The sequence below is a fragment of the Camellia sinensis genome, chromosome 3 (assembly GCF_055761805.1).
Source record: "Camellia sinensis isolate YWXY chromosome 3, ASM5576180v1, whole genome shotgun sequence".
NCBI classification, from domain to species: domain Eukaryota; kingdom Viridiplantae; phylum Streptophyta; class Magnoliopsida; order Ericales; family Theaceae; genus Camellia; species Camellia sinensis.
In genome coordinates this window covers 34,606,104-34,613,249 of record NC_138963.1, presented here as the reverse complement: position 1 = coordinate 34,613,249, position 7,146 = coordinate 34,606,104, and the positions used below count along the sequence as shown (strand labels likewise).

At 34.4% G+C, this 7,146-nt stretch overlaps 1 long non-coding RNA gene across 1 annotated transcript; it reads right to left on the bottom strand.

Annotated features, from left to right (window-relative positions):
* Nucleotides 1–3,654: 3,654 nt before the first annotated feature.
* Nucleotides 3,655–5,940, bottom strand: LOC145822450 (uncharacterized). The gene is made up of 2 exons (XR_014363747.1): nucleotides 4,141–5,940; nucleotides 3,655–3,969 (listed from the first exon to the last, which is right to left on the bottom strand). It is a non-coding gene; the product is annotated as an uncharacterized LOC145822450 (long non-coding RNA).
* Nucleotides 5,941–7,146: the final 1,206 nt, after the last annotated feature.

Genomic DNA, 7,146 nt, shown 5'->3' with positions numbered 1-7,146 from the left:
AAAAATATTAATACACCCCTACAATTCTGAGATAAATCAGAATATATCATTAATTAGCATGCTCGAACTAAATAACAAGATGCAAATTGCTTTGTGAATATAATCACAATACTGATTTGTCTAAAATACAATTAGACTTCATAACTTTTTTTTGCAGTAAAAAGAAAAGAAAAAAACTAATACTGGTTGTGGCCACAACACTTTATCAAATAACATTTCTTTAGCCATGCATTGGTTACTGCAACCCTTAATTTCAATTTCAATATGGAATATAAGATCGCACTAATGGGGCATGACATTATAACAATGACAATGCTATTTTACCAAACACCATTAGAGATGCTCTAAAGGAAGGCTGTCAATTTACCAAATAATCCAAAAATCTCCAATATTTAAGTAGGTTAAAAAAAAAAAACGTCTAAAAAAATAAAGAAATAATTTGACTCAAAAGAGATTAAAAATCAAAAAATTACTTTTAATCTTTTTATCAAAAAAGGCCAAAAGTTGAGTTGAATAAAGGTGAGGGACAAAAACGAAAAGTAAGAAGAGAGCCATGGTTACTGTATCTCTCCAAACTTCCACTTAGACCATTCCAAACAATTGCCCTAAACCCATCTCTTACTTATTTTAAGAGGTTGGAGGCCCTTTATACACACCCATTAGCTTTCCCAAACAATTCCCTAAACTAATTTTTGCGATAGTGGCTTCCTATTTGTAGAGAGCCACTGTAACTCTCCCAAAAAATTATTCAGTTTGTTTGATTCTGGTTTTCAGAAAATTTTAGTTTTTTATTTTCCGTATTTAATGTTTTCAATATTTTTTTAATATTTTAAGTAATTTTTTATTTTATTTTTAGATACACCTAACATAAATACACTTAAAAAGTATAATATTTGTGAAAAATTCTATTAAAAACACACTAAGGCCTCGTTTGGGAACAGGCTAATTTAGTAACTTTTTGGCTATTTGACTAAAAAGGTAGGTAAAAAAAACTTATATGTTTGGGATGACTTTTTGGCTAATTACGAAAAGATGTGCAAAAAGTAGAGAGAAAAGAGAATCTTTGACTTTTTGGTATGGATTGTTGGCTTTTTGGCTAATTTAGTAATTTTTTGACTAATTGGCTAAAATAGCCTCTTGCCAAACGAGGCCTAAATACCAAAAAAAACAAAAAATCAGTACATTTTAAATATTTTTGTGTATTTATTAATTTTTTAAAATATTTTTTCACAAATATTTCACTGTTTAGATACATTTAGGTAACGTGCATCTGAAAAAGTAAAAAAAATTGCTTAAAATTTAAAAAATATTCATTAAAAAAAAACACAATCTTCAAAAAATTGAATTTAGAAAGCTGAAACCAAACAAACTGATTTTTATTTTTTTAACTATGTGCTGTGCACATTTTGGAATTTTTTTTTTCAAAATTCATAATTAAAAATAATATTTTAATAGAATAAAAAAAGAATAAGAAATTTGTTGAAGGAAAAAGATGAAAAAATAACTTTCTAAAAATAAAAAATAAATTTTTTTATAATATTTTAAGATAAAATTTACATAATCTGCTAAGAATGCTTCTTATATTATAGTAGTAAGATAAATGCATTGAGTTGAGTCTTTCGTAATCCCGATTTGACACTGACATCATGTTGGTGAGATGATTTTTTCTTAGTTCTTAGTTTTTGGTAGATTTGATTATTAGTTTTTGCAAGTATAACTGGGTTTGTCAACTATATATTGTAGTTAAAAGTTAGTATAAGTTATTATATCATTTTTTTTTATATTTTTTTACATATTTTTTGTAAAAAATTAAAAAAATATTAAAATAGTCTGTTTCCAAATGAGGCTAATCTGGAGCATGATGTAGGGCCAATTTGGCAAGTTGGTTAAAAGTCAAAAACTAACTTTTAACCTATTTTGAGTCACATCTTCTCTCATATTTTGTTGTATCAAAAAATTAATTTTTAACTATTTTCCTAAAACAATCCGTGGTCAATGAGAAATGTGGTGGTTCATTATTTTTATTTGTTTTTCTTCTGTATTGCTTTACTTGGAATTTCTGTGCACCACTTTTTATATTTTTTATTTCAACCTTACCAAAATATTATCTTTCTAGTAAGATTCATTAAACAATTTTTTTTTAAGGACCAAAAACCCCCTACTTTTCTATTCATGACTTCCTAGTAAGATTCATAAAAACAATTTTTTATTTTTATTTATATTTTTTTTAAGGACCAAACCCCCCCCCTTCTTTTCTATTCATGACTTTTTAGTAAGATTCATAAAACAATATTTTTTTTTTAAGGACCAAAAATCCCCTTCTTTTCTATTCATGACTTTCCAGTAAAATTCATAAAACAATTTTTTGTTAAATGTGAGGCGAAGAGCAGATCTCACATATATGGCATTATTCTTTGTAAAAAATAAAAAATGAAAAAAGGAATAATACTCCTCACCAAGTAATGAAATATATAGCTCTTCGTAGATTATAAGCTAACAATCAAGTTAAGACTAAAATAAATCATATTGTTTGGTACACCATTAACCTTTTTAGTGGTTAAGAAATGGCTTTGTTTGGAGTATATTATATAAGTATATTTTTTATTTTTTATAATCTTTTTTGGGTCATATTATTTTTTTACTTTTTTGCACATAATTTTATAAAAAGTTAAAAAGTGTACTTATTTAAATCATCTCAAACAATCTGATTCACGTGTAAAAATAACAACATAAAAGAATTTTTGTTTATATTATATTTTATTAACCATAATATTTTATATGGTACTTTAATAATTAAGGTATGATGTTAAAATTTTAAATAAAAATCACTTTCATTGGTTTTATTTTTTCAATTTATTTTTCAGTTTTTGATTTTTCATATTTTTTCAGTTTTGGTGATTAAAGATGCTGAAATTTCTTCATATTTTATATTCAAATTATACTTTTACATGAAAATCTAATATCTAATAATCTAAATAGAATTAAAAAGGTAAAATATTGGTAAAAAAATTTATAAATTCAAACATGTACTATTTTTTATTATTATATTTTTTAATTATTATTATTATTATTATTTAATATTAATATATTTTTTTTCAAAAAGAATACACAACAAATTATTTTCTAAGTGTATTAAGTGAATCTAAATCTAAAAGTAAAATTAAAAAGTATTAAATTAAGTGAATCTAAAAGAATAAAATAAAAGGGTTATTAAAAAAATAGTATCAAAGACAAAAAAAAAAAAAATCAAAATCAAAATCAAAATCAAAATCAAAAAAATTCAAAACAAAAGTTTTATTGATAAATCTCATTTAGAGGTGTTTTAACCCAATAAGTCCACCAAGAAAAATGTTAGAATTTACCAATTTACTCCTCCACCTACCATCTCCACTAGCACCCACTTCACCTACCACCTCCACTACACTACACCTACTACCCAAACCCTCTCCTATATAATGCCACTCTGATTTGTAATACAATATATCAATACAACAATCTTGTAACATCTATCTATCAATCAATAATATATACATCAGTTTATTTTTACATGGTATCAGAGCAAGGTTAACAACCTAGTCATTCTGCTTCACCGGCGGGCGGCAGCCCCGCCTTAGCCGCCCGCCGGACCTCTACTGCCAGAGACACTCTCTGTTTGAATTGGGAATTTTAATTATGCTACTAACCTTGTTAACTCTCCTCTTCTTAGCTTCTCTTCTTCTTGTAGTACACTCCACAGACCCAGCGTTCAACGATGACGTTTTGGGTTTGATTGTCTTCAAAGCTGGCCTCACTGACCCACACTCCAAGCTCACATCATGGAACGAAAACGACGACAATCGCTGCAACTGGGTCGGCATCCAATGCGATCCGAGGACTAATCGGGTCTCGGAGCTCCAACTCCATGGCTTCTCTCTTTCGGGCCATATCGGAAGAAGCCTCTTGCGATTGCAGTTCCTCCGAGTCCTATCTCTGTCCAACAACAATTTCTCAGGACCAATCAATCCCATTCTGTCTCTCTGCCACCATGGGCGAGAACTCTAGCTAAAAAAAAAAAAAAAAAAAAAAAAAAAAAAAAAAAAACTCTCTCTCGGTATTTTGGTCAGAACTCGATACATCCCAAGATTAACTGAGATCTCTGACCTTGTTGTTCTCAAAGCAATTTGGAGCCGTACTGAGGAATCGGCTAGAGGTGCTGTTGAAATTGCCGCGAGTGTTTCCCAGAAGTGAAATGTAAGTGGGGTGCCACGGTTCTTGATGAGATTATTCAGAATACTTCCATCGTTGCAGTTGCAGTGGTTCTTGCCGGACAAACTCAGGGATTATTGGTTGCTGCTGTTCTTCAAACTCTCTCTCTCTCTCTCTCTCTCTCTCTCGATCGATCTTCCGAGTTGGAGAGCGATTCGAACGAAGATCGTTGTGTAACAGCTGAGTTCGTTGGTTCTCAATCACTGCGATCTTACCTAGATCTCTAGGGTTCATCAGCAGCCACTTTTCTCCGATTCCATCAACGGAGACGCGTTTTCATTTCACAAAATGCGTCTCAGACTGGAAATAAAGAGAGAACTTGCTCAAAGGTCCGAAAGAGTAAAATCTGTGGATTTGCATCCAACAAAGCCATGGATCAAGTTTGTATTCTGGTACTGTTTGCATCTGGAACTACCAGTCTCAGACCATTTTTGACAACCCATAGGGTCCCCAGTCTCTCTCTTCTTTTTTCCAACATAATCATCTCTCCCAGAGCATCATACACACAAACAAAGCAACCACACCCCACTCTGTTCTTTTCTTTAAACATATAAAACCCTTTACAACCACTCTCTTTACACCACCCACGTGATGCAGAGTGAGAGAGCCAGCAACAACTTTTTACCATTATTACTTTATTTATTTATTTATTATTATTATTATTATTTTTTTATCTCTTCCTTCCTTTTCTTTTTAAAATTCATTCTTTTTATTATTATTATTATTATTATTATTTTATATATATATATATATTTCTTTTTCTCTTTCATCCCACCGTTTCAGACCCATTATGTTCCCCACTCCCACCTTTATTATATTTTTATTCATCATTATATTTTCATCATCCCCATGCTCCATTTAAAAAAAAAAAAAAAAAAAAAAAAAAAAAAAAAAAAAAAAAAAAAAAACATTTTACCACTTTGCACAACACACATATTTTATTCATGACGGGACTCACCCCGATCACCATAAAAAAAAAAAAAAAAAAAAAAAAAAAAAAAAAAACGGCTTTGTTTTCTTTTCTGCAGATGGCCACACACCGACATCCCTTCTCTACTCTGCCGCCGGTCTCTTCTTCTTGCCTCCGTCCTGGGCGGCCCTTGACGGTGTTGCCTCCGTGTTTCCCACTCCACTGGGCACGATCACTACTCCCTGTTCCTCCACTGCAGCATATGGCGGCCCTCCAAATCGGAACATCACGGTGGCCTTCCGCTTCAGCTCCTTGTTTTCTGCCCTTAGCACACTTATCTCTGCTCGCGCATCCTTATACATGCGTTGGAGCAGAGCCAGCTGGGAGTTTACATGCTGCACCTCATTTGTCCTACTCTGCAGCCGGTTCGACAAATTTGTGACCGCCGTCATGCTTTCCACACATGTCTTCAAAGTATACTGGTTGGCCTCCACATCTGACTGCACCGCCATTTTTTGCTCCACCGACCGCATCGGAAAGTTCAATGGAGCAAAACCAGAGGTGTTTGGTTGAGGTTCACTGGCCACCGCACCAGTTATTTCTCTTGTGGGCTCGTTCAGTTCTGGAAAGAGCGTGAGCAGGTTCTGGGTAGCTGGACGGGAAGAAGAGGCCATGTTTTGGGTTGCTCAGTGTTTCAGCGTAGGGTTTACAGAGTGTTACAGACTATCTCTCTCAGCAAAACGAAGAAGAGTCTTTGTTTTTTCAGAGGTTTTTCGCAGCTTTTCTCTGCCTCAGCCTCAGCCTCTGTCTTATAGCCGAGGCAGCCACGCGCATCGCGCGCCTCTTGCCATCAGCCGACAAACGGGCACGCAAGCCAAGGCGCCCACGTGCCTCGCCATCATGTCTGGCACACCTTTTGATGATTTGGGCACGCCTTTTGATGGCACGCTTTTTGAAAAAATTGGGCACACCTTTTGAGGGTGCATTTTTTAAGGGTCCGACAAGACTCTGTAAACTGTCCCGACATAGATTCCGGTTAGTTTCTACAAGGGTCCGACAAGACTCTGTAAACTGTCCCGACATTGATTCCGGTTAGCTCCTTTATGGGTCCGACAAGACTCTGTAAACTGTCCCGACATTGATTCCGGTTAGCTCCTTCAAGGGTCCGACAAGACTCTGTAAACTGTCCCGACATTGATTCCGGTTAGCTCCTTTATGGGTCCGACAAGACTCTGTAAACTGTCCCGACATTGATTCCGGTTAGTTTCTACAAGGGTCCAACAAGACTCCGTAAACTGTCACAACAACTGTCACAGCATTGTCTGCTACAACGGTCCGACATGACCCCATAAACTGTCTTCTACATCGGTCTGGCACCACCATACAGTGTCCTCTACAACGTTATGACACCACCATACAGTGCCATCACCAACGGTCTGACACGACCATACAGTGTCTCCTATCTTTTTTATTTTTATGTATTTTCTTGTTTTATTCCTCTCTTCAAACTCAAGTTGGTTAGTTTCTATCCTCCTTGAGTTTGCGGGGGGCTGTTAGAATTTACCAATTTACTCCTCCACCTACCATCTCCACTAGCACCCACTTCACCTACCACCTCCACTACACTACACCTACTACCCAAACCCTCTCCTATATAATGCCACTCTGATTTGTAATACAATATATCAATACAACAATCTTGTAACATCTATCTATCAATCAATAATATATACATCAGTTTATTTTTACAAAAAATTATAACCTAATTAGTCTCATGTATTTATACTTTTATTTAGGGCTGGGCATAGGGTTATTCGAATCGCACAACCCGCCCAACCTGAACCAATCCGCATACAAATGAGCGGTTTTGCAGACACAATGCGGGTGGATGTGGTTCAGAATATAGCATTATTGCCGGTTGCGGGCGGATTGTGGGTTTTACCAGCACGCGCAAGAACTTGCCAACACTTAAACATTTTTTTTTTTAAACC